The 27,569-nt window shown below is 34.5% G+C and overlaps 1 protein-coding gene and 1 non-coding gene across 6 annotated transcripts in view; both read left to right on the top strand.

The window, feature by feature from the left end:
* The window catches only part of LOC128680276 (solute carrier family 41 member 2-like), a 77,570-nt gene that overhangs the window by 6,999 nt on the left and 43,002 nt on the right, over nt 1-27,569 (top strand). For 4 of the 5 annotated variants that reach the window (XM_053763336.2, XM_053763333.2, XM_053763332.2 and 1 more), the window contains exon 1: nt 7,888-8,181. The exons of the other annotated variant lie outside the window; for it this stretch is intronic. The gene's annotated coding sequence lies outside the window, so the exon portion shown is untranslated. Of the gene's footprint in view, nt 1-7,887; nt 8,182-27,569 lie in introns of those variants that run through there. 5 annotated transcript variants of the gene reach the window in all.
* Nucleotides 9,189-9,261, top strand: TRNAQ-CUG (transfer RNA glutamine (anticodon CUG)). Its single transcript has one exon. It is a non-coding gene; the product is annotated as a tRNA-Gln (tRNA).

Raw genomic sequence — 27,569 nt, 5'->3', positions numbered from 1 at the left:
GACTGTAAGGTTAATATTACTTATTGAATATCTTAGTGAATCGATATTAATCGATATGATATCGCAAGGTGCTCTTTTGATGTCATTGGTGATATTAATTACTATTTGAGTTCTATGACTTCGTTTGTAGTCAATTCTTTCATTCTTATTGAGTGTTTTATGGCCAACATTTATTGGCAGATTAATGCCAATAAATGTTAATTACTCTGATACAGTATTCATATCGCTTAAAAGCATCTGACGGGATTACAATGGTCTGACAACTAGGGATGCTGACGACCGTGCGAATTGGAGACGAAAAAGTACCTTGACCTAGAAGGATACGCTCAGATGAGAGAGAGAGAGAGAGAGAGAGATATGACTGTTACGATGATCAACACTAGAGATCTTAAGTCTACTTCTACAGTTCAAATTTCAGTTTCACCGGAAGCAAGTAGTGGTCTTGAAAACTACTCGTACGTATTATACTGACGATGTAATATTCAAATCGAATGTTAATTGAAATTTTCGTTCTATTTATAGACAATATGGTAAATATGCCATCTTTTATGATAAAAATATGGTACTTAATACTTTTTTTCTCGTGTAGTATTAAAGTAGTTCCTTGTTCACTATTCTTACGTCGACCTCATTATAGATAAGGGAAAGTTTCGTCGAATATAAGTCCTGGGATTCGATTCTCGGGCAATATTCATATATTTTTACTAGTGGCCCGTTACGGCTCAGCTCAGGTAAAAATATAATAAACTATACACCTAAACCTCCGTCAGGAATCACACTATCTATTGGTAAATACCGCATGAAAATCGGTGTAGTAGTTTATGAGTTTATTGCGAAGAAATAGGCATTCGCGGCAGAGGAATTTGTTTTATTAAATCTACCTAAAGAAATGATGAATGTTTATGAAATATAGTATCATTAAGTTAGTATCCCATAACACTATTCTCGACATTATTGACTTAGCCCAAAGTAATCTTACTTTAGGTTAAGTCAATCTGTATAATATGTCCATATTTATTTGTTATTATTATAGTTTCTGCATTCATAGAAAGTCATAATCGAAAAAGTTCTACTTCCACGATACGAACGCACGCATCGATCGAACTCATTCGATTGTTAATTTCCTTCCTATTCTAACTCCGTAAGACCTTCGAAAAACTTGTATTAAGTATAGTTGAAATGAAGGTCGTTTTTGACGTCATGGTGACCAGAAAATCCTGGCGGCTAGTGAGCCAAAAGACCACCAGACTTTGGGGATATCCCATTGTAAACCAGTCGAAACTCGAGTACAATCAGCTGCACGGTCAAGTTACAAGCATAATAAATATCGTATACAGGGTGGCTTTTTAAACCCTTTGTCCATATAAAGAGCTACAAAGAGATAGTGCTACCTCTGTCATGATGGATAGTAGATATAAGTATGTATATGTAAGTTTATATAGAATGGTATGTATATATTTAAGTATATATGTATGTGTAACTTTAAGTAGGTTCATTTTGTTTTGTTTAGTACACGCACTTTACCGTTTCTTCCTCTTTCCTCTCTCGGGTCTGCTGGAAGAGATTTCTTTACAAATAAGCAGCACCCATGTCTATTATTCCACTTTTTATTTTATTGTAAATAAATAAGGATACGATAATGAATGAGGATCGACTAAGTAGCCGATACGATTAAGTTATATTATTTTATGAGAATCATATCTAAAACTATGGGATAGTAATCGTTCTGTTTAAGTACGAAAGAGGCGTTGATAATTTTTTCCATAATATTGTTTACATTGTCTATACATAGATCAACAAAAAGAAAAGACGTGTCTGTACGATTAGTTACTTTTTCATAAAAAATCTCATGATATGCTCACGTCACAGACAGCAGCAAATTTTCAAACAAGTTTCCAATTTTTTTTAATAGAGAATTAAGAACATGTTTTCGATTTTCCTTACAAGTCCGATCGGTCAATTAATATGGGAGAGCAAAAATATTTCAGTTTTCTATGTCATCATTCAAATCTGCAAAAGTTTGACTCGTAAATTTAAAAAGCCACCCTGTATTTCTTTCTCTCAAGTTCCCTGTCACTTCTCATCACGTCGGAGCCCAGGTTTCGCTTTCGTACTTTCTCTTTCCCACGATTATTAACACAAATATTCTCCTTGACAAGCCCACACTAGAGTCTGCCCTTTCTGCCAGGGCCGGGCGGGAACAGCATACGTAAAGTATGTACTTGTCAGTTTACGCAAGTCGTGTTTGTACCAGCGCAAACGACATCCGTGGGGTTTATCTGCTATGTCTGCTGTAAAGACGCTAGAAGACGCTGTATAGGCGGCGGCAACAGCCACCATTTTGAAATGTTTAATAAGATGCTATAAATAAGATGTTTTGTTTAATAAGATGCTGACTGTACTTGAGGATGAATTTGAGAAGGGCCTCCAAACACAATATTCATCTTGATAAGATCTCGAGTGATTACTCAAGTCGTACCTACGTGGATCTTAAAAAAATGGCATGTACGATGCAAAATATGGGTCGTAAAAAATTTATACAACTTCTTAGAAGCAAGACACGTTTATTATGAATCATTTAGTAAATGCCCCTATTGTTAAAGTTGGCTATTACGAAATCACTAAAAAAAGAAACACGGCTTATAACATGTAATTAATTTCGATTATTAGTAGTAATTGTTGGTGTGTAGGTGTCACTTATCCCATGGCGTAATTACATTGCACTTTGAATAGGGAAGTAAGTATTCTTCATTAACGATCTTTTCTGTTTCCTATTTATTTTTCTTACACACATTACACCCTTGAAAGAAGACTATTATAACATAAGGATTTTGTATTTATTTGTATTTAAGGATTTTGGAAACTATTTTTCATCTGCGGTGCGAGTTAAACTTTTTGTAGAATTTTTGGCCAAGCGGGTGTGGACTCCGGGATAAAAAATACCATTTTGCTAATCCAGGTTATATTTTATCGCTATACCAAATTTTATCGAAATCCGTCCAGTAGATTTTGCGAGGTTGAGTGATGAATAACCTCACATCCTTATTCATTGTTATCTAAATACGGTTGTACATAATATTATACTATTATTATTAATATGTAGTATGATTTTTTTAAGAGTTAGGTAGAACCTACGTGTGTTTCTATTTGCCTTAGGTATGTTTAAAAATAAGAAAGCGAAAGTCCAAATTATGTGAATGTGTTATAGGTACTTCCCCGTCCGAGTTCACTTAACCCTTACTTTTGACCTTAACCTGTCTTTAAACCTTTAAAAACAGTCAGAAGATTTATTTGAACAAATTAAGTTGTACTTTAAATTTGGCCAACGTTTAATATATTTTATTTTGGTATAATATTATTAATGCTATAATAATGCTAACTAAATTTAAGTAATGAGATGAAAATTTTCACTATTCGAGCGGGAAGCTTGCTCGAGTCCTGAATTTTTTCATGTCATTATATAAATAAATGAATGTACTTCATATTTTTTCTATAGAATATTTTCCGATCAAAACGATACATTATTTATTCGTTTTATTAGACGTCTCATTGCGAGTTTGAAACTAGCTCCACGGATTAATGGTTTCTTCATCATAAAGAGCAACCGGAATATTAAGTATAGGAACAAATGTCTGGCTATCCCACTCCCGCCAGGCCCTGACAGAAGGAGCAAACCCAAGAAATGCTGGCTTGATGTCGTCAATGACGAATGACGATATACCAATGGTCTGACAAATAGGGATGCCGGCGACCGTGCGAAATGAAAACAAAAAAGTAGAAAATCGGACCCTGCGTTCCGAATCTCAACAGCTGGGAAGCAACCAGGAAACCGTTCAGATGATAGAGAGTCAAAAATAGAGTATTAGTTAATTTGATGAGGCCATCTTTAAGAAAATAGTTGTACTGGACATTTCAACAAAGAAACACAAATTGTTTGTGTTACAATATTGTAGTATCCAACGGGGCAGTCCACACAAAGTTTCCTTTAAATTGTTATGCATTGCAGGTGTAACAGGAGGAAAACTAGCAATGAATGACTGCAGGGATTCACCTATACGCACAGATTTTGATTTACAATATTGAGATTAGAATACCAATGACTATGGATATGCAAATGAGCATAGACTTCTTATGTACAGGTCGCTAGATCATAGACAATTTTGCGGAAATGTGCTCTTTCCGTGTATTAAACATTTGTTTAAAATTTAATAATTAATGACTAGTTAATCATGAGAAGTCGTGTGCGAGGTGAAAATCAACATTATCATCATATCGAGTGTGTTATTGCTAACACTGGTGTCAGATTTTATTCAACTCGCCTAAAGGAATCTGTAAGCAGGTAGTCGCATACACACTATTGAACTAAAATGTCCGCCAGTGTACAGGTTTCCTCACGATGTTTTCCTTCACCGGAAGCAAGTGAAAACTACTATACATGAGTCAGATTGGTATACAAACTCATATGACACAAGTAGGATACGAACCTGAGACCTTTCTGTCCACAGGCGGGCGTCTTAACCATTACATAGTGAAATATAAAAAATAGTCTTATTTCACGACTAATTATAGACAAGAAGATTGTCCTAGAATTATTGATTTTAGTCAAAGAGGAACTAATTGTGTATATTTCGGTGGAAGCGTCGCTGCTGTTGACTTTTTGTGTTTTGTGAAGCGTCTTTTTTTTCTACAATTTTGCCAAAATCAAAATACCTATTTATTCGGAAATCAACTTTACAGGCATTTTATTATGTCAAATTTAAAAAAATTGGAATACTACTTTCTCAAAAAGTTACAAACTACTGGCATTTCGGAACGACCACAGTTGAGAATAAAAGAAACTCATTTAAAACTGTGTTAGTCCCTGTTAATACATCAAAAGGTTCATCATCATATATGTTTTTTTTATCTAATATAACAAACTACATGTTCAAAAATAATACAAAAACATGTTATGATTGTGATCGAGTGTGGATAAAAAAAATTACGTCGTAATAACATACAAAAAGCGATTAACCAAAAAAATTTTGATCATTCGGTCTCGTGTTTATGAATGTGGTTTTTCGCAATTTTATTCTAGCTTATATTAGCCACAACATAACCAACGCTAAAAACAAAACAATGCTAGCCTATAAAACATAAATTAAAACAATTACATATAGTACGACATAAAGATTTGTCAACCTTCATTGTACTCGTTGAGGTATCTATAATCATAACTAACTGTAAACCGCGACTTCGCTTGTATTAGAATTTCTCAAAATTGAATGGAAAAAATTTTGATTATTATCAGTTTCTTTCTCCTGAGCTATTTATTGCCTTGGCTGTGCCCCTTGATCTTACGACATCCACTTGGGGTTATGGAGTGGTCCTATTCTAGGCTGGAACCACCCATTGGGAGCTCCCAGAAGTAGGAACACGCGAAATTAAGAGAGAGAGATAGAGCATACAAGTCTTCTTGATTCTTCTTCTCCACTTCGCACGGTGTCGGCAACCTGTTGTGAATTCATTACTTTCTTACATATAAAACAAAGTCCTCTACCGCGTATGTATGTTCGCTATAAACTTATAAACTACTGCACGGATTTTCATGCGGTTTTTACCAATAGATAGCATAATTCCTGAGGAAGGTTTAGGTGTATAATTTATTATGTTTTTACCCGAGCGAGTCCGGGACGAGCCTCGCGAAAACTATATATAATTCCTTTTGTTCAAAAGCTAGCTCAATAGTATAAAAAAAAGCTGACGATCATAGTATGACAGACTTTGTACTGTAAAGAAAAACCCAGAACGCATAATGTGAATGCATTGAAAGGTGTAATTACGTCCCAAGTCTGCGGGTTCCCGATGACGCAGCGTAATAATAATGGACTGTTTTATTGTGAAAAGATTTAACCATATCCTACCTACATTAATATCCATATTTAATACTAGCTGCGCCCCGGGTCTTCGCTCTCGTGGGAATTTCTCGACAAAAAGTGCATTATGCGTTATTCCAGATTATATTCTACTCGTGTACCAAATTTCATAACAATCCGTCCTGTAGATTTTGCGTGCTAATTGTATATATACCAATGACACATTACAAGTATAATATAGTAGTTACATTCACACATGATTGGTTCTTGTCGAAAATGAATTAACTAATTCAAATATTTCTTTATTTACATGAGAATTCATGGCACTGATGGTCTGACCCTTGCCGCCTTATTAATAAACATTTAATTCTCTGATTAGGCTTTGTGTAGTATATCTTTGTTTTGTCCCTCTCTCTCTTTTCAGCATTTGACATTGAAAGAACGAGACAATACAAAGAACAACTATTCCGAGGCTAATCAGAGAATAACGTTATTATTAATAAGGGGGTTAGAGTGTAAGATTGACTTCGCGTATTGTTCTCTTTAGAGGCTGATGCATACACAACTTTGGCGTATTATTAGTAATTTTTTAAAAGAATTTGATATCATTATGTTCTAGAGTATTCAATTCCTTTGGCTAATTTGCCGGGCTATATTAACTGGGTCTAAGATAGACCTAGTAATATAATGCTACATACTTGGCTCTGTTGATGATTTCCTTCAGAGCTGGTTGAGAATGAATAAATATGAAGAAATATATCAAATTCTATAATATGAAACTTTGTTCTAAACAATTAACACTTGAGTCATGTGTATATTATTTACCTAGTTTGCTTGTATGTATAATCTCCTTCAGAGTATTGATATTACCTGATAATTTAAAATAATCATGTGCTTCCTTACTTGCAATGTACAATTCTGAGGTATTAAGACTATATTAATAATAAGATCTTATATTTAGTAATTACCTTTGATAATTCATAACAACTCAATGAATAATATTATTGCTTCAATCCTTTATTACAAATCCTAACATGTATTTATATATTTTATTTCTATATAGCTTAATACTTTAGGTTCTTCAGGTACCAGCTCTAGGACTGGGTCATTGCGGATTACAATCAGGGGGCTTCTCCATCCACCATCATCTCTTAACGCGATCCACTTTACGACCTAAACTGAAATGCATCGCAAATTCTTACCATGAACTTAATTTTTTGTATGAGTGCAATTCATTTTAGGTTCCTAAATTGAACTGGGTTGCATTGGAATCAAATCGCTAGTTTACTAGTATAGGATTTTCGATTAAAAAAAACGTGTTTTTTTTTTGGACGTTTTTATTGATAATGGCACGGAAACCGAATCTGGCCTACTCGGAATCTCACTTGGCTAGTTTTATTTTTGTTTGCATTAAATTATATAACATAATACATCTGTTTTAAATTCAGTTGAGTAAATATACCTCGTGACGCGGATTACTGTTAATTTTATTTATTTTAAATTATTAATTGACAGGATTGCTTAAAATTGAGGGTAATGTTTTTACGGTTAATTTTGATATAAGTTCATAATATAGGTAGATCATTACTACTCTTTAAATGTGCTTTGCCATATTAATTTAAAAACTGATTGTAATTTAACAATATGGAATATTACAGCAGGAAAATAACGGCTACGAGAAAAAGAATAATTTTGACAGACAAAAAAAAAAGAAGTCTCTCTAAATAAATTTCTTTACAATCGATCGGTTTATTTTAATCGTACGCACGAGGATCATCTTCCGTACTTTAAAATGAAAATGATAAATTAAATAAATAGCGTTCGGAATTCGAACCCGAAAAAAAAATAAAATGCACAGCTCACACGGCGTGCGAACATTGACCGGGAATATGGGGATAACCGGTCCATGGCGCGGTTTGTTCGACGAGCGACCGTCTGCTGCTTACGTGGAACCTCTTTGTATTCTTATCATTATCACTGACTGAATTGTCCACCTGATATTAAAAGCATGGGACGGTTACCTGAATGACAGTTTGCCCGCGCTAGCGCTTCAGAACGCACCTGCCGCGTTGTCTGCGTTCTAAATTCGAACTCGAAATATCACGTTTGGCGCGACTAAAAATGTAATTGAAAATTCGAAAACCGAACGAACTTTTATTTATGGGAATGTAAATAAAAAATATAGAGAAAACTTGCCAGTGTAAATATTTGTGTATATATTTTTTTATTACACATCTTCAGTGTATTAGTGCGTGTATTTTAGTCCTAAGTTTTATAAAATCCTGTGATATAGCCAATAAGAAAACCAGTGGAAAGACAGCAGCAAGTAAGTGCATATTTAATATTTTTTAATTAACTTTTTGTAGTTCATAAGCATGTTTTTATGTTGTAGCATTCAGATATTGTGTTATGACGATATTATACCTGATATAAATTATTATCCAAACTAGGATAAAATGTAAAAATTGTTGTGTTATTTTGAAGTTACAATTTTACAAATTCGGACAAGAATAAAATATGAGACGAGTCTTCCGATAATCTTTTATATTATTAAGAATTACAACTTCTTGAAATGGACTTAAAAAAAAACCTTATTTGTGTCTTTAAGACCGGACCAGGTGCAAAACAGGTAACAATCAACCGTCTGTATGACATTCGGTTTTTTTTATTTAGCATTAACAATGTCATTCAGATTTTAGCCTCACTAGAAATGTGTTGCAGTACTCAATCTTATCTCTGGGAATCTAGACTTAAGCTATTTCTTATTAATGTCGAATGGTAATAAACTTAATATATTGATAATTACAAAGTAAATGCAGTATGGAAATATATTTGAAAGATAAATATAATTACTTTTATCAACATAAACACATGGGTGATCGTTTTTGTTTATTTATAATAATAATAATATTGTAAATGTGGAAGTAAGTTGTTAGTGTAATGTTGTTACCTCTTCATGCTCTATCTACTCAACCGATCGTCTTGAAGAGAAAGACAAAAGGTAACTTTCATCCCGGAAATATAACTGTTACCGTGGAAAATTACGCAGGCGAAGTCGCGGGCAAAAAGCGTGTAAATAATTTGGACAATAAGTAAAGTTTAATTGATTTCGATAACATAGATTTTGTAATTTATAATTTAAGCATATTTATATTATTAATACTTTAAGCAAAATAAGAACCACATAATTTATGAAGAAGGCTTTGTGTTTGTTTAATGTAAATGATTTACATATTCAATATATTATGGCATTCAATATAATCGGTATCCGCACAAGTCTTTTTGTATACCTGCAAAATTGTAATGTAATTTTCACTTTATTTATTTTTTGACGACTTCGGTGGCTCAGTGGTAAAGTGCTTGCCTCTGAACCGAGAGGTCCCGGGTTCGATCCCCGGTCGGGTCATGATGGAAAATGATCTTTTTCTGATTGGCCCGGGTCTTGGATGTTTATCTATATATGTATTTGTTATAAAATATAGAATCGTTGAGTTAGTATCTCACAACACAAGTCTAGAACTTACTTTGGGGCTAGCTCAATCTGTGTGATTAGTCCTAATATATTATTATTATATTTTTAATTTTATTAGTTTTAAATTTAGTTCAAAAGGCGTGAGACAAACAAACAATATATAACAAATACGCAAACAAACTGTTAAGAGAAAATAAATAAAATTAAAAAAAATTAATTCAGGTAACAATAGATCCAGATAAAATTAAAACTAAAGTTGCAAATTAAGCAACACAAATTGCACTCGTGAAAGTAATAATTGAGAAGTATTTCTGTAGAATGTAGAAGTAGATTTATTTCTGGCAATATTATAACTTCAGTCTATCGACTTCCTTGATTCTAAGAAGAAATTTTACACGTGAAATAATAAGAATATCACATTGTTCAGTTTAAAAAATTTGTACGTCGACTTTGAAATTAAGCTGCTGAAATTTATTGGAAATGCGCCGTTATCACCGCTACATAAAGTTCCATTTAACATCTAGTTCACTGTGTATTTAATTTGTTTTTTTTTTTTTTTTCATTCGCAAAGTCACCTAGACAACGATCATTTTTACTCGGACTTTAAACGATGTGTTTAAACAATTGTCATGATTTTTTATATACAATAATAATGAATATACACGTAACTTCGAAAACAAAACATACTCTTTATAAGCGACGGCGTCAACTGAATCTGTTAATTCAGTTGCGTTTTTCGAACAATTTCCTCATATTCAGTTAAGCGTCAGGGAAGAAGGATAACATTTTACTAATACAGTGTCACTTCTATCCCTTACGGGGTAAACAAATCTTGCGAAACTCGTAGGCGACGTTCAGGTGATCGTCTATGAGAAGAATCTCAAGTTTGTAGCCCTTTTCCTTGATTTATTTTTACGATTTGCGGAAAGTGAAGTAGATGATGCATTCTATATTATATTTCTTCCGCCTCCAGACTAGTAGCTCTGGAAGATATAATCAAGAATCTTTGAATCAAGGAATTTGTACATACCTAGTATTGAAATCGAAGCTGATATAGGCAGACAGAGTTATTGATATCAAACGCAAAACCTCATAAATACTACTTGGGTACATCAAAACAAGCAACTTTTATTCTACGACTTTTCGTGATTCGTAGTTTTTCATATGAAAAAAAAAACAATCTAATTTGCGATTCTAGACATCTTAACTCTATCTAATAATAGCCAAGCAACACGAGACAGTACAGTAGCGTTATGTCGCGGAATCTAATATAGAGTTAACGTTTTATAGAAACGACATTAAAACTAAAAGGATTTTTTTTGTATTTATGACGTTTAGACAAAATAACAAAAGATGTTAGTCTCTATGTACCTCATGCGCCTTTGGAAAGTTATGCGTTAGATACCAGTAACGCTGTACTTATATATTTCAAACTAGCGGCCCGCCCCGACTGCACTCGGGTAAAACCATAATAATTATACACTCAATCCCACTCCCCTCCCTCCATCTATTGGTGAAAACTGTACAAAAATCCGTCCGTCCGTGAATGTAGATTTCTCATAAAAGATCGTGATTAATTTTTTTTTTTTGTAAATAACTAATGTGTATAACTGTCTGTGGAGGAAATACGCCTCATTTTGAAATTCAAAACAATATGTTCTTGTATTGAAGGCACAAATGGTATTTACGCATCACCATTAAAAATACTTGAACTTATGTTATTGCAAAATGTATATATATAGGTAGTTGTCTGTGTTAACGGGTTTACAGTTTTTGTTAAAAAAAACCTATTAATTATGAGTTTTATCTGATAAAAATGCAAATTCTTCCCGTCGAAATACTTAATATTAGCATTTGCCCGCGGCTATGTCCGCCTTTATTATGACGGACGCACATAATAAAGGGCGGAATTCATAAATTATTTTTAGTCAATATCTCGGGTTCTAAGCAACGTATCGCGATGAAACCTATATCAGATTTTAAGTTAGACCATCTGCTATACAGCAATAATGTGAAAACAGCATTAAATTCCATTCAGTAATTTGTGCGTGATGCGCGAACTAACAAAATTAAAAAATATATATGTTTTGTCTTCTTTTAGTACCATAAAGAACCACATCATTATTTTTCCGTAATATCTCGCATGTACAGAATAGCCTTACAGTCCTATTGACAGACACGGACTTACAGTTTTTATTATATGTATAGATATGTATAGATTACCGCAACCATGTTGTATTTGCGTGAATTTATATTACACAAACAGTCTATAAAGTCATTAACAGATATTTATTTACTTTGTGTCTGTCTGAATGTGTTTAAAACAAAACTACTGAAACGATTTTCATGCTATTTGTTTGAACAACATGTAGGTATTTACAACCGTAGTTTTAAGGCGCACACTAGCGCAGCCATCATATTTTTATCAATATCTTTTACTAGCGGCCCGACCCGGCTTCGCTCGTGTAAAAAACATAATAAATTATCACCTAAACCTTCCTCAGGAACCACACTATCTATTGGTGAAAATCCGTGAAGTAGTTTTTGAGTTTATCGCGAATAGACAGACAGAGGTGGTAAGGATACCTTAGAAAAAAAAAATTGTAGTTTTCTATAATGCAATGTGGCCAGAGTTGACTAAACAGATTTTGATGGTTAACGTTTTCGATTTAGTCAAGTGTGACGACCACATTGTGCACTGTATGTAGGTACATGTGTTTATCAGCGAAGTCTTGTCTTATCAGTAACTGTAATATCACTTTTTTTTAAACATTCCATGTAATTATATACTGTAAGACCTCCTTGAATAAATACAAAATAAACTTTTTAATAAAATTCTTTATCTAATCTGGCATAATATGCCAAAATATATATTTTTATTTCACTAAGAAATGATAAAACAAGTTACTGTACCGTTACATAACACCTTATACGAGGTGGTGGTAGATATCTACTCTAAAGATCATCTTCGCGTATTCCCCGTGGCATTCTGAGCTGTGCCGCCTCAAAGCCCAGGGTTAGCGTCAAAATTGGCATTAATTTTGGAAGATTTGCTTATGATTTTATAATCGGCCACCCGCCTGTATCAAACGCTCTTTACGTTGGCTATCAGCTTTTAAGGCTTTATGTCCCTTAGTCGCCTGGTACGGACACCAAGGGAGGATATGAAGTGGTCCTATTCTAGCGGAACCACACGCCGCACACGCTCTAAAGACGGTGATATTAGATACAAATTGATGTACCTACATATTGCAAATGTCATCAACACTTATCAGCTTACATCAGCCTACTGCTTTGTCTACCATTTTTTCTTCCAATGGTCCTACATTATACCGGCTACACGGTTTTGCTTTGGCGGAGTCGGCGGTATACATTGCTGCTTTTTCTTTGCGGAAAATAAAAGCACGCATACTAACTACGCAATGTTCACGCGTTCGCGTCGGCATGTGTCCGAGTTCGGCGACAGTGTGGAGCTGGTATTATATTATACACAGAAAACTATACGATTTTTATCTTCAAATTTCTATTGTATTAGGATAACAATACACTCGTGGTAGTAAAGTATACGATCAATGACAATGCCCTTGAGAAAGTATATGACAAAATATGTACTCATACTTAAACAATACGACGAAATTTAACACGATATTACGTTAAAGTACAACGCCCATTTTAACATTTTACGCCTATTTGAATTACTCAGAAAAACATACAAGCTACTTATATGTGACTTTTGGACCTAATTTTTTTACACCAAACATTAGACTTGAATAACCGTATTTATAGACATATTTTTATGGCTTATTTATGAGTTAATTTAATTTGCGAAAACCTTTATAAAATGACAGTTATTAACATTTGAATTAATGACTGATCTATTTAAAAAACAAACAACAATTTAAAAAACAAAAAAAAAACCAACGTCTTTACATACTTTCCTTGGGCGTGTTTAAAGCATTTATCAAATGTGTGTTTTAGCGTTTATCTTGCTAATCTAAAAAGTGATATTAATATATCATTAACCCGATTCGTGGCTACGACAACGATTTCCATTCGTGTGGTATTCCATTCAAGTTGATTTGACCACAATTTTTAATCACATTTGTCAACGATTAACTAATATTTGTCCATAAATGCACATTTCAATTTGAATACCTATGTATATCACTTAAATATCATTTAATTTGTCCATTTATATTAACACATTTGTTTATTTTATCTATTTATGTTCTAATTACAGATATATTAATTAGGGATTTTATCATCAATCAAAAAAGATAGAATCTAATTTTTCTGATTGTTTCGCCGTGATATATGTACACTTTATTATTATTTAAGTATTGTTTTCCTACTATTTCTTCTTCTTCACTTAACACGGACCAAGCAGGTCGTCCCAAAGTGCGTAATTAATATGGAATTCAAAAGATACGGTTTGGTACGTATTTAATTACGGCACTATATCGAAGACAAAAAGCTTTTCCTTACTTATCTCACTTCACCAAGCAGATAAAGTCGCAATTAATATTTTATCAATCAAAATGACATTAAATTATCGTATCTGTTTTTTTTTTAAATAGTATAATGGGCAAACGAGCATGCAGGTTGCCGGATGGTAAGCAAACACCGGCAAGCCGATATGGGTCACACCGGTGCGTTACCGACTTTTCAAGAAAGCGATAGATTCTTTTTTTGAAAGCCCCAATATCGAAACTATCAGGGACACCGCTGACGGATACTGGTTATTTAAATACCTTTATGTACATATTTTTTAAGTATATTCGCTTCGGTTCATTAGAATGTTGCTGTAATGCTCATACAGAATTTCAAATTTGAAATCATTTATTCAGAAATTAGACCTTCTCAGGCACTTTTTCACGTCAATTTTTATATTAAATAGCAATTTGTCACAAGCTACAAACTACTGGTATTTCGGAACGACAGACCACTCGATGCTCGCTACACGCGAATGCTCTGCCTCTCCCTCTCTCATCCTCGGGTCCCCTGCTGCATTAGACAGACGCATCACACACACACCACATATACTCACTCGCGCGGAAGTTAAAAAATCTGGCATTAATGTGAAAATATTTTTTTTTACAAGCTACGATATTTTATAAATAATAAAAACACTTTTTTTGCTAGCTGTTTGGTATTTATTTGAAAATCACCTGGCAACCCTGCCGCTGACAGCACAGCGGGCCTCACAAAAGACTTAATTATCTGTAGTTACAGTGATCGTAATTCGACGCTTATGTAATACAACGTGGTGAACGTAAACACTATTACAACTCATTTTTAAGTGCGATGGAATTTGACACGATTACACTATGCATTCAATATAAAACACGTTGAGATTTACGGTACAAAAAACTGAGATCTATTATCGTCTAAAATTATTAAACATATCTATCTCTCTATCTCATCTGAGCGTTTTCCTAGTTTCTTCCACAGCCGTTGAGCGTTGGAGCCGGCTTTCTTACTTTTTCTTCTCCATTTGGCACGGTTGTTGTCGGCATCACTAGTTGTCAGAACATTATATTAATTTAGTATTTAACTATGTAGTTACTATTATAATGCGTATATTGAAATGTTTAAACTTAAAATATTATTTTTGATTTACCATTTCTTTGACTACACTGCTAATATACATGAAGCACAGTCGATTAAAAACGGAAAATTGAATGAAAGTATATATAGGTGGATTATTTATTTGTTCTGTAGCAAAAAACAGTTTAAAAAATATTTTTCAGGTTATTGATCTGTAGCGGGAGCTGTAGGTGATTATGCTCGACCGTCACAAAGGGAAGATCTTCCCGCCAGGCTAGGTGTTGCGCCTGGGGAACCGCACGCGACAGACGGTGTCATGTCGGAGGTTGTATTTATGCTTCCAATCGAAAACGCACTGTCTGCGCGGTCTAGGCTTGTTAGCTGTCCATAGTGAGTCGACCGTCGTGCCATCTGTCTGTAGTGTCCTGGATCACTTCTGTGGCTTGTTATTCGTTGCGTTTGGTCGGCTTTTTACATCTGCGCCGTTGTGCATGTGGCGTGGTAGATGTCGCCACAGATCTATGATTAATATCATCAGGCTGCACGCACACGAGTGTGTAGAGTAAATTTAAATAAAAGCCACAATTTTGAAAAAAAAACAACGTAATCAATAAATAGATAATGAAAGACTCTCTTTGAGATTAAATAGTGACGTGTAGTACCTACTATAAAGTTGGATTTTTAGGTTCCGTTCGACAATATACTGTGACAATTGTTTACATTTTAGCACGCGTAATAAAAACAGATTTTACTTCTATTTTTGGTATGTCCATGTGAACCCAGCCTATTGTAATTATCACGCTTGATTACACGAGGATGTTTCGCATAAAAATATAAGCACATTACTTTCACAATATTCCAAACAATGACATATTTTCACGATAAAATGTCCATAAATCACGATGTTCGTCACAGATAGTATTTATCAATTTATCTCTTGGGATTATTAGCTTGCCGCTAGATTCATATCATTTCATTCGTGTAACGTTTATGTGCGAGTAGCTGATGCCCGCGATTTCGTTCGCGTGGACTCGTATCTCTCTTGGAGTCTCTTGAAGTTTTTATTAGACCTTGGTACAAAATTCGTCTGCATGGGTACCTGACTCGCACCTATTTCTGTCACCAAACAGCAGTGCTTGCATTGAAGGCTGAGCGCGTGAAACTCCTGGTGTTGCAGGCGTTGAAAGGCTGTGGTGACCTTTAGGTGTGACGCATGCCTATTTGCCTACTTGGTAGTGTAAAAGGTTTAGCCCTGAAGTTCCCTATTAGATATTACAAATGATTTTTATACTTGAACAGAAGATGTTTATCTATTGAACGAGTTGTGCTAAGGTGTCGTTTCATGTGTTATAGTTTAGCTGTGCTGTGTCTTCCCATTTAAAAAAATAATTATATTATCCAAGCTTACAATAATGTAATACAAAAAAAGATTTTATCAAAATTCGTCCAGAGATTACATATACTAATAAATAAATAAATAAATAAATAAATAAATAAATAAATATATTAGGACAAATCACACAGATTGAGCTAGCCCCAAAGTAAGTTCGAGACTTGTGTTATGGGATACTAACTCAACGATACTATATTTTTATAACATATACATATACTATTTTTACATCGTTGCAATCTTCCAACTTACTGGCGGCATTAAAAAAATGTTTTATATACAAAGAAAGCTTTTAATACTGCTCGTATAACTGTAAAAATATTTTAAAGTACTTACTTTAAAATACATTATACATTGCACCGTGACATGGCCTGTATTTTTATAAAATGTATGCGACGGTGTAACTTTCTCCAATTATTCTTACAAAAATAAGAAAGGTAAGATCAATAAGTCAATGTATAAAGTACAGCATACTGCATATCATTTTTCCCTATATTGACCTCTAAAGTAAGGAAAGAAGAAAGAATTTGGTAGGTATATGTTTGTGTTGAGGCCTGAATTGATGACAATGAAGAGTCTTGGACGTTTTAAACATTAATTTAGGCGAACAAGGGACATACTGGGCAGGGAACAAAATGGCTGCGTCGGTATTTGTCGCGACGCCACCCACCGCTCTGTCCGGATCCGGTGTTGCCAGGAATTGACCACAACAGTACCACAACTTTATAATTTTTCTTAAGTGAACAAAGTTTAACGGAAACAAATTTTGTACGTGCAAAAATCTTGACATTATGCTGAGCTGGTCGCGGCGTTGCTGATCTTAATAATATTATTACAAATAAACTAAAAACACAAAATGAAGAAAATAAATACTAATAATCTATACTATTATTATAAATAGGTTTTGTGAGTTTATAAGTTTGTATGTTTGAGGAGTAATCTCCGAAACTACCTAACTGATTTCAATAATTCTTTCAGCATTGGAAAGGTATCCAATATTGCTTTTTTATCTCCCACGGAATAAATTCCCACGGAAGCGAAGCCCCGGGCAACATCTAGTAAATAAAATAAAGCAATATGTTGTACGCGACTGTACAAAATAAATATCATTTTAATCCATCGTATCACAGCACGTGTCTGTCATTACACGTCATTGGAGTTTAAATTTTATTTCGCAATACTTAATTAGATTACATAAAAATTTATTAATCATTTTAGAGAGAGTGCCTATATCTTTTTCATTCATGACGATTATCCTAGCCCTTTGTCCGAGCGAGAAAAATGTCATTCTCGCCGCAAGCTTTTATTATTGTGCAGAGAGATTATGTTGCAATTTATCGCAGTCGTATCTTCAAAATGTTAAGGTTTTTTTCCGCGGCTTCACAACCATGAAGGACGGTGTTCGACATGAGAGAGAGAGAGGCATATTTCTAGTCATATTCTTTATCTAGTGTGGCATATGCATCTGTTAAAATTATTTTATATTTCTCGCTGAGAAATTTATAAAAATGCTGGCGCTGGTGTACATAGAGCTTAACCTAACTTGTAAAATTTACATCGGTGTAATCACGACTCCACGACTAATGTTTGTCTGTATCTTCATCTGTCCACACGAGATGAATTCGTAAACAATTCTCGTGATGGAAACGTATTCCCATCATAAAGGAAAGGCGTTAAACGTGGGAAAACATAATTTTCCTTACACCGTCGGTTAACAAAACAATGGCGTGACGTCACAAGCATTTGACGCATTAAGTGCGTTTAATTTATGCTAATGAGGAGTATTAGTTTCGCTCAATACGATTAAAATATTATTAAATTACTTAGGTTATGTTGTATGCTAATTGCCAATATCGATGTACAATGCTTTCTTTTAACGTGAACTATTTGTCGTCATAAGACAAAACTGGGTAATGTATTTAAATTGGCGTCAATATAAATTTAGAAATTATAGTATAGTTCTAATTGGATAATGGTGCATTGGTTTGGATTTGGATTGATTCTTTCTAGAATGTTAAGTATTTTTTTTTAATTTAATGTCTATAAATATTACGAGTTGAAGACCATTGTTCGTTTCTTATATAAATTTGTTGATACAAATGCCGAGTCATCATTGCAATTCATTTATTTTCTCCAAGAATAACACCACCCGAATTACCTAGTATGCAAAATATTTCTTGTCTTCTTGTCATCTTTTCCCGCCTAAACAGCTGTCAATTTTTTTTATATTACTTGGGTAGATAAGACAAACTACTGTCATTTATATCTTGTAATAACTAGGATGCATTTTTCAAGTGTGGCGTGTGGTTCCTGCCCTAAAATAGAACGCTACATAACATCCCGGTCGTAATAAATTACAACCCGCTCTAACATAGGTAGTATCCCGAAAATACAACCCGGCCGCAAAATACAACCCGGTCTAACATAGGTAGTATCATTACAGCAATTAATCTTTTCACGGATAAGTTAAGATTTTACTAGCTATTGGGTGAAATCGTAAAATTAAATTCTGAAACATATATCTTCAACCGACTGAGCTGAAATTTTGTACACACTTTTAGTTTTGATGGCAATTCATTATAATGACAAGCATGACCTGATTGTGCATTCAGGAACGGCTCCAGACGTGGAAACTCGTCAACATGATTTTTAGTCACATATTGTATTATGTGAAAACAACATTATGTAAAAAATTACATTCTTGTTTTTACTTATTAAAAAGGGTTAAACTGTTGTCTCTCTTACCAACATGTTTTCATCGTCCTCGCACGGGATTCGAACCCGGAACCGGAATGACGCCGATGAGCACGTACTTCGAACAAGGAGTTTTAATTACTCGATTGACGGATAATTGAGGTCATGAGACTTGTACAGTTTACAGCACATTAACCTCCTCAGAGCATTGCAAGTTCGCCCCTATTGTCGCGGAATAGAGCTCCATGCAGGCCGGAATGATTTGCGGTTGATTGTATACTCAACAGCTTATTGACCAAAGATACGTCGATTTGAAATTAACTTTAAAATAGAAGAAGTGAACATTTTACAAGAATACATTGTATCATAAATATGTCACAATATTCCTTATCGTATTGTAAAATAAGCAATTTTGAGCACCTATACAAGTATTTATAGATAACATTATTATGTTCAAAAACTACGCAACAAATATATTTCAAAACAATATTAAAAATGTTTCAAAACAAAATTAAAATTCTTCTTTTGCCAACCAGCATTGTGGTTCCACCACGACCATAAACAGGTTTGGGAGCTACCATCCTACTTCCTTCCTACTAATATTATAAATGCGAAAATTGTGTATGTATGTTACCCTTTCACGCAAAATCTACTGGACCGATTATTATGAAAGGTGATACATGGGTAGAATATAACTCGGAATAACATATACTTTTTATCTCGAAATCCCCACGGGTGCGAAGCGCAGCTTGTAAAACATAAAACACGAAGCACTTCATTGCGTCCACGCGTTCTGTCTTTTCTTTACACGATGCGTACACTATATGGCAAAAAGAGACAGCTATATGTGCCCGTCGATAATGTGCTAAGTGATTATATGTTTCGTGGTAGGGTTTCAGTAATATCAGTTTTTCGCAAACAATCGGACGCAAACCCATCTTTAAATTGTGTGCGAACGACTTTGTCTTAAACCCGTCTGTGACCAAGACACATGCTGAACTACGGTTATATTTGATTCAAGCGTGTAGTTTTAATCAATATTGGTTTGTTCATTATTATACCAAACAAACTGTTCCTTTTTCTTCTTTTCCTGTCGATTTATTGGAAGACGTACCTTCATAGGATAATTCTGCCTTCTTTATCACCGATGCTTTTATGTATAACTTATATCGAACAAACACACAGTTCCTGAATACAGAAATGCTAAAATTGTATTCTCGTTAACAACTTTGTGTCCAAACACGGGAATAAATAATCTACGTATTATTTGCTTTTCTTGGGCAATTAGCATTCATTAGAAAATGCTATTTATTATAATACACTTGAGGTTACTCACGGCGAAAAATCTCCACTTGTTATTGGTTACAAAAATGGTAAAAAAATTACTCTTCTTCCACAACTGGTTACCAAATAGCGAAAGAAAAATCTTCCCTAGTAACCATTAGTTACCAAAATGGACGAAGGCAGCTATTTTGGTAACTAATGGTTCCTCCTTCCTCGCTGTACTGCCAGACTTATAACCTGAGCAAAGAAAATACCTGATCACGGATCACCAGTTCAGTCGATCAGACGCGTTGAAATCTCTTTCAAAAATTTTACTTTTCTTACTAAACCCATGTGACATCCTAGTATCATTAATGTGAAAGTCCTTCTTTCGCATTAAAATTGATTAAGTATTGTTGACGAGAATTTTGGTGTGGATACAGTTGGAAAGCAGAGGGGAGTGACTATTAGCCGCCCGAGGAGCCGCGGTCAAATCTGCTACTAGATAAATATAAAAACCTTCTTGAAATCCGCAGTGAGGCAAACTAATCAACGAAAATTATGCTGTTTACATGGAATTATTAGGTACTACGTATTACATACTAATTCCACGACTGTTTATAGTTAATGACATGAAAAAAAACGAACCATTTTGTAAAACTTGACACAAAATAACATTGAACTTCTAGAATGATCAATGTGCAAAAAAGTGTTTTGTACTTTAAAATAATACAACGTCCTTACTGGTACGTCTCTATTTTTACTGTTGACACAGATTATACGATAAAAACAGTTGAATTTGAAGTAATAGAGTGCTGGCTTGGTGTCAAGCGTGCCATAAGGTGACTAGGCTCCCGATGAAAGAACTCCTCAACGGTTTACTGCACGGACATGTTTTTTTTTCATGAATTGAATATAATAAGTTCTCTTTAACAATAAAAGCTTGTGTCAAAAATGACATTTTTGTAAAAAAACTATTACACTAAGCAAATGAGGAATTAAATTGAATAAACTCTCAGATTCGCATTAGAAATTGTCGGCGGCAGTTTGGTCGCAGCACCGTTATGTTTTATAAACAAACTTACCCGTACTCGTGTTTGTATATAGTAGGAAATGGTTCGATTTCTTGCGGACCGTCTATGCAGCTATTAGATTGAATGATTGTTATAATGTAATTTAATATTATGTTGAAATACTTGTTACTGTAGCAATTTGTGATAAAGTATTTCTTAATTTCGTGTAAAGAAATCTTTAAAACGTGGTGATGAAAGATCATCATCGGTCACGGGATGTTCATATACTACCACTAAGTCCATCTATATAATATAGTATATGATATATCTATATGTGGCCGTCCAAATCAAAAGGGACCTTATGGCGGCTGGCACTTGTTCGAATACAAAACAACGGCAATAATGACGTAAGTGCCGGGTCGCCATAAGGTCCCTTTTGCTTTGGACGGCCACATAATATGGTATATAAATATAATATAGTATAAGTATATCCAGCTAAACGTGTTTTCAGTGTCCAACAAAACAGATTCACATATGTGTTTAAAAAGCTGAACGCAGATGAGAATCTGTGACCCAAAGACTTTGGGTCAAAGTCGGAGAAAAGTTTTATTTTTATTTAGGGGCCTACATTCGGGTGTTACTTTTGATGTTAAGTGGGCAACATAGAAACGGATGGCATGTAGACGAAATGGCTCGTTAAATTCAAAATGGCCAAAAAACTGGTTGTTCTGGTGAAAAAAAACCGGCTAAATTCATCGCAGATTTGGCTATTTATTTAATAGGTATATTATATATTACACGTCTGACAGTTTAAATTCAAACACGTGCCCTTGATGGGTGGTTAACTTTTGGAAGTGATTTTTCATTTTACTACCATTTGACCGCATAATTTTTAGTAGAATCGCTTCAATATGACCTTTAATATAATATAGTCTGTGAAAACTACTATACAAGAGTCAGATGGTGTAAACTCATAGGCATGAGTAGGATTCGAACCTGCAAACTTACCATCAACTTTTTTTTTTCCAATTTCAATGCAAGTTTGCGTTGGACAAAACCAACTTAAACTGAATCCCATTCATACTAAAAATTAAGTCGATTGTATGAATTTGTAAGGCTTCTAGGTCCTTTGGAGGTCCACCACCGCTTCCATATTATTAAAACCGTGTAATGTATACTATAATTATAGAGAGGCGCTTGTGTGTGTGTAACTTATGTGAGTTTGTATGTTTGAGGCGGGTAATCTCCAAAACTACCGAACGAATTTCAAAAATTCTTTCACCAATAGAAAAGCAATTATCCAAGATTGCTATAGGCTATATTTTATCTCAAAGTTCCCATGGGAGCGAAGCCCCGGGCAACATCTAGTAAGTTATAAATAAATTAAATGCCCATGCATAAATTGTTAAAAAAAAATTGCATATTCTGAATTCGCAAAATATATTATGCACTATATCTGTCAAGATATATTCAAATTGTCATTATGTTAAATATTGTTTGGTGGGATGCGATACGATCACAAATGTAATGTTTTGGGATGGATTACACGATTCCGTGCGAATTTTTTTATGTAAGTACGCGTATGTGTCTGTATGTATGAACTGTATAAAATATAGTAACGTACTTAATTTTTGCCAATTTGGAAATTGTGTGACGAAAAATATTATAGTGCAAAAAGCACTATCTTTTTAATTTCTTGGACCGAAACGTCTGACGTTCGAATCTTACTCGTGCCACGTGCGATTGTGTACCAATCTGACTCATGTATAGTATCTAGTTGTGTATATGCAACCACATGCTTCCGGTGAAAAAAAAAACACCGCGAGGAACCCTGTACTCTAGTTGTTAATTTATCATCATGTGTAAAATTAAGCAAGGCAATAACAAACCACTTCATTAAAATTGCCGAGAAAGTGTGTGTTTCATTCCACTTAAAGACCACGACCCTCAGGCATGAGGAATTCCGCGTCTCGTCGTTTTGATGTCCGTCGAAGAACCAGAACAACACAGAAATTGTATTAATTATTATAATTTCGAAGTGTCAAAACCTATAGAAAACAACAGAGCTACAACGAGCACGACTGAGCAATGAGGCATGGCTCTAAGGGTGTAGGGAAGGGTAATGGGCTACACACACACACACACACAGACACATATATATATATTCGAAAATGATTAAAATCACTAAGTATTGGATTTCTTACGCTTAATCATTTTAACTATCCTTATTATTTTAATTATCACTATATTTATATAAAGAAAGGAAGAAAGGAAGAAAGGAAGAAAGGAAGAAAGGAAGAAAGGAAGAAAGGAAGAAAGGAAGAAAGGAAGAAAGGAAGAAAGGAAGAAAGGAAGAAAGGAAGAAAGGAAGAAAGGAAGAAAGGAAGAAAGGAAGAAAGGAAGAAAGGAAGAAAGGAAGAAAGGAAGAAAGGAAGAAAGGAAGAAAGGAAGAAAGGAAGAAAGGAAGAAAGGAAGAAAGGAAGAAAGGAAGAAAGGAAGAAAGGAAGAAAGGAAGAAAGGAAGAAAGGAAGAAAGGAAGAAAGGAAGAAAGGAAGAAAGGAGGAAAGGAAGAAAGGAAGAAAGGAAGGAAAGGATATATCATATCCTTTCCTTGCCTACATATTATAGACCAAAGTCCTCTGCACCGTCTCTCTCTGTTCGCGATAACCTCAAAACTACTGCACGGATTTTCATTCGGTTTTCACTAATAGATAATATGATTCCTGAGGAAGGTTTAATTGAATAATTTATTATGATTTTACCCGAGTGAAGCTTGGACGGTCCGCTTGTGTTTGATAAATATTTAGTCATAATGATATCAGTCTACACAATTTTATTTTAAACTAATTGTTGCACGCAGCTCTGCCCGCTGTTGGTTATTTTTGACCCTGGATCATTTATCCTATGCCAAATTTCACCAAAATTCGACCAGTGATTTAGCTGTGAAAGCGTGACAGACAGACTTTTTCATTTTATAGTCGAGCGATGATTTTGGAATAGTACTACTACACAAAATCAATTGTTATAAAGTTTTACAAATTAATTTAGGTACTTGTTTATTTTTTCCTTATCATAACTAATAATATAAATGCGAAAGTTTGTTTGTTTGTTGCCTCTTTAAGCTCATCTATTCAATCACACTTCATGAAATTTTGCATAAATGTATTTTGAAGTATGGAGAAATACAAGTCTCATACTCTTTTCCAGCTTTAATCCCGGAAAATTACTGTTCCCGTGGGAAATTTACGCGGGCGAAGCTGCAGGGAGGAGCAAATCCCTGATTATAAGTGATAAAATTATGAGAAATAGTTAAGGATAAATATAAAAATAATTTTAATAAGAACAGCGAAACAAACAAAAAAATGAAACTCTAAACTTAGATCATATTATTGAAGTATTTGACTTATATAATTTCTCTTATGCATGTTCACGGTAACATAATTCCATTCCGGCTAATTCCATTAAAAAATAGCCTTTGCGATTTTACTACCGCCTGTTTCACGTCAAACCGTCTTTGAGAATGCTTTTGTTGTCTACCAGTGTCAATGCGATTTATTCCTTAATCGTGTTGGATGACATCTACGGAAAGAAAGGTCATGTACCTACTAGAGCGATAAATCTAATCTATATCGGATGAAAAACGGAACAGAGATGTGTTCGTATCACGGTGTCTCTCATCTATCATCCCATCTCTTTCTAAATCGGTTCATGCGATACTAACAACTTTATTCTCTGAAACCATTAGACTGTGCAGTCGACATGGCATGTCAAGTTACCTTGTACGACCTTAACGTAGTGATTATAGCGGCGATTTGCAATAAAATCGTTTCGGTGCCTGTACCTGTATAATCTGTGCTATTATCGCCCAAATGACCCGTAATCCAATAACCATGATTTTTTAATAGAACGTTATGTCACTCTATGGACCACACAGGATGGATGTATACAGAACAGAATACCATTCCTATATTTAGCTCTAAATAATAAAATTAAAAATTTAAGTTTAAGACTTCTATGTTAATTCCATTCTCTCATCAGCTAGAAAAGAGCTGACAGTTTCCAATCGGCTGAACGCACATTCTCCAAACGTAGCTAAGGACACTCAATTAAATTCTCTTTCGTATAAAGCTGACTAGATTAAAATCGGTTCACCCGTTTGGCTGCTACGATGACACGAACAGACATACACACGTTAAAGTTACAACTCCCTCCTGTCGTCAGGGAAAAAATAACATTACACGACACTCATCGCGGAACTTAGAAACGTATTGAATGTACATTCCATTAATTATTATTTTTCAGGAGCTCGATTCTCACGCAATAGAAGTTCATAGCATAAATTTTCTCAATTTTTTTTCGAAGGTTTTAATTAAATTTATTTGACGACCTCGGTGGCGCAGTGGTAAAGTGCTTGCCTCTGAACCGAGAGGTCCCGGGTTCGATCCCCGGTCGGGTCATGATGGAAAATAATCTTTTTCTGATTGGCCCGAGTCTTGGATGTTTATCTATATATGTATTTGTTATAAAATATGGTATCGTTGAGTTAGTATCCCATAACACAAGTCTCGAACTTACTTTGGGGCTAGCTCAATCTGTGTGATTTGTCCTAATATATTTATTTTTATTTATTTATTTAATATACTTGGTAATGATCTGAAAAATTAAATGATGGATGCAGAAAAAGGTCTAACTCAATCTGTGTGATTTATCCTAATATACATATATATAATATATGTATTTTATTGAATTAAATTCTTTCAATTGTGATTTTTCGTAAGTCAAGAAACCGTGCTCCAATTTTTTTACCTTCTAAAAAATAAAATGCTTGGAAAGGTTTACCTTCTAAAAAAAAAATTGACAAAATTGGTAAAAAGTACTTCGATGGCATGAGAATCGAGCCCCTGTCCCGACTTTGCTCGGATAAAAAATCTTCCTCAAGGATTACACTGTCTATTGGTGAAACTCACATGAATTTGAGTTTATCGCAGACAGTGACACGCGGCACTTTGTTTGTAATATATATTACGTATACCTAAATAGTAATAAATAAGAAGTGATGACAAGACAAAGGGAAGTGCTAAACGTAGAATACTGAATTTAGTACCTGTCTCCTATAAAACATGTAATATTTATCCATAAATGACATCGATATTATGAATATTAAATAAACGATTGTTTACAGGAAAAGTAATGGTGAATATTTCATATTAGAACAATGGTTAATACGCGACCATAACGAATTGTATAACCAAACAAACAGACAAAAGACACCACAGTGTGACTATGAATATAGTTCGGTGATTAGTTTTTATACGTGCATGAGTTTAATGATCTAGTTCGTTCTGCATTTCATTAAATCATTATTTAAGTTGAACATTAGTACCTATTGAAATGTATTTGTAGTGTAAATAATAGGTAATGGATTTCAAGTCGAATGGAGGAGCTCAATAGCGCAGTAGTCAACGCGCACGCCCTGTGATAGTTAAGGTTAAGGCACTCTCACAATGGTCGGTCATTGGATGGGTGACTACATGTAATAAATGTAGTCTATAGTGTAATATTTCGAGTGCTTCGGAAGGCACGTTTATCGTTGATCCCGGTAGTATTTGCAGTCGTTAAAACGCGCAAATCCGCAATGGGCCCGCGTGGTGGGTCATTGCCCATACTAAGATATGTGCCCTAACAGTGAGAACGTTTAAATGGCTACGAGTAGTAAAATCCATTTATTATTTTACCAATTCATTTAACAGATGTGATGTAGAAAAAATAGAATTAGTGCACTAAAGAATAACACAACACAACAACAAAAACTTGCAATAAAGAATGTATTAAATCATTGCTATTTAGGAAGATCTGTGAATTTAACCTGTACGTGTCGAGATTCACATTTTTTGTCTTAATTAAAAAAAAAAGATAAGACACCTTTCAATTTCGGGTTTTTCCATCTCGACGCGCAAAATCCAGGTCTAAGTCCAAGGCAAAATTATCCGTTGATGTGTGGACTGTGGACCATGCCGGCACACGCTATCGCCGAACTCTGATAAACGCCGACGCGAATGCACGAACATCGCGTAGTTTGTATGAGTGGTTTTATTTACCGCAATATAAAACCAGCAATGTACGCAGAAACAGCCAAAATTTGGCGAACGGTTCAGCGACAATGTATAAGCCCGCAACGTGGGCAAAGGTCGTTTACCCGAGCGGAATTGCAAAAAAATATATCCTTAAACGTAACATGCGAGGTTATTTTTATTTTTTTATGAATTGACGCACGACGGTTGTTCTGACAGGAAATTAATTTTTAAGTTGACGTTGAGTTTGACAACCTCGGTGGC

This window comes from Plodia interpunctella, chromosome 23, assembly GCF_027563975.2.
Source record: "Plodia interpunctella isolate USDA-ARS_2022_Savannah chromosome 23, ilPloInte3.2, whole genome shotgun sequence".
Lineage (NCBI taxonomy): Eukaryota > Metazoa > Arthropoda > Insecta > Lepidoptera > Pyralidae > Plodia > Plodia interpunctella.
This window is presented reverse-complemented; position numbering and strand designations above follow the sequence as displayed.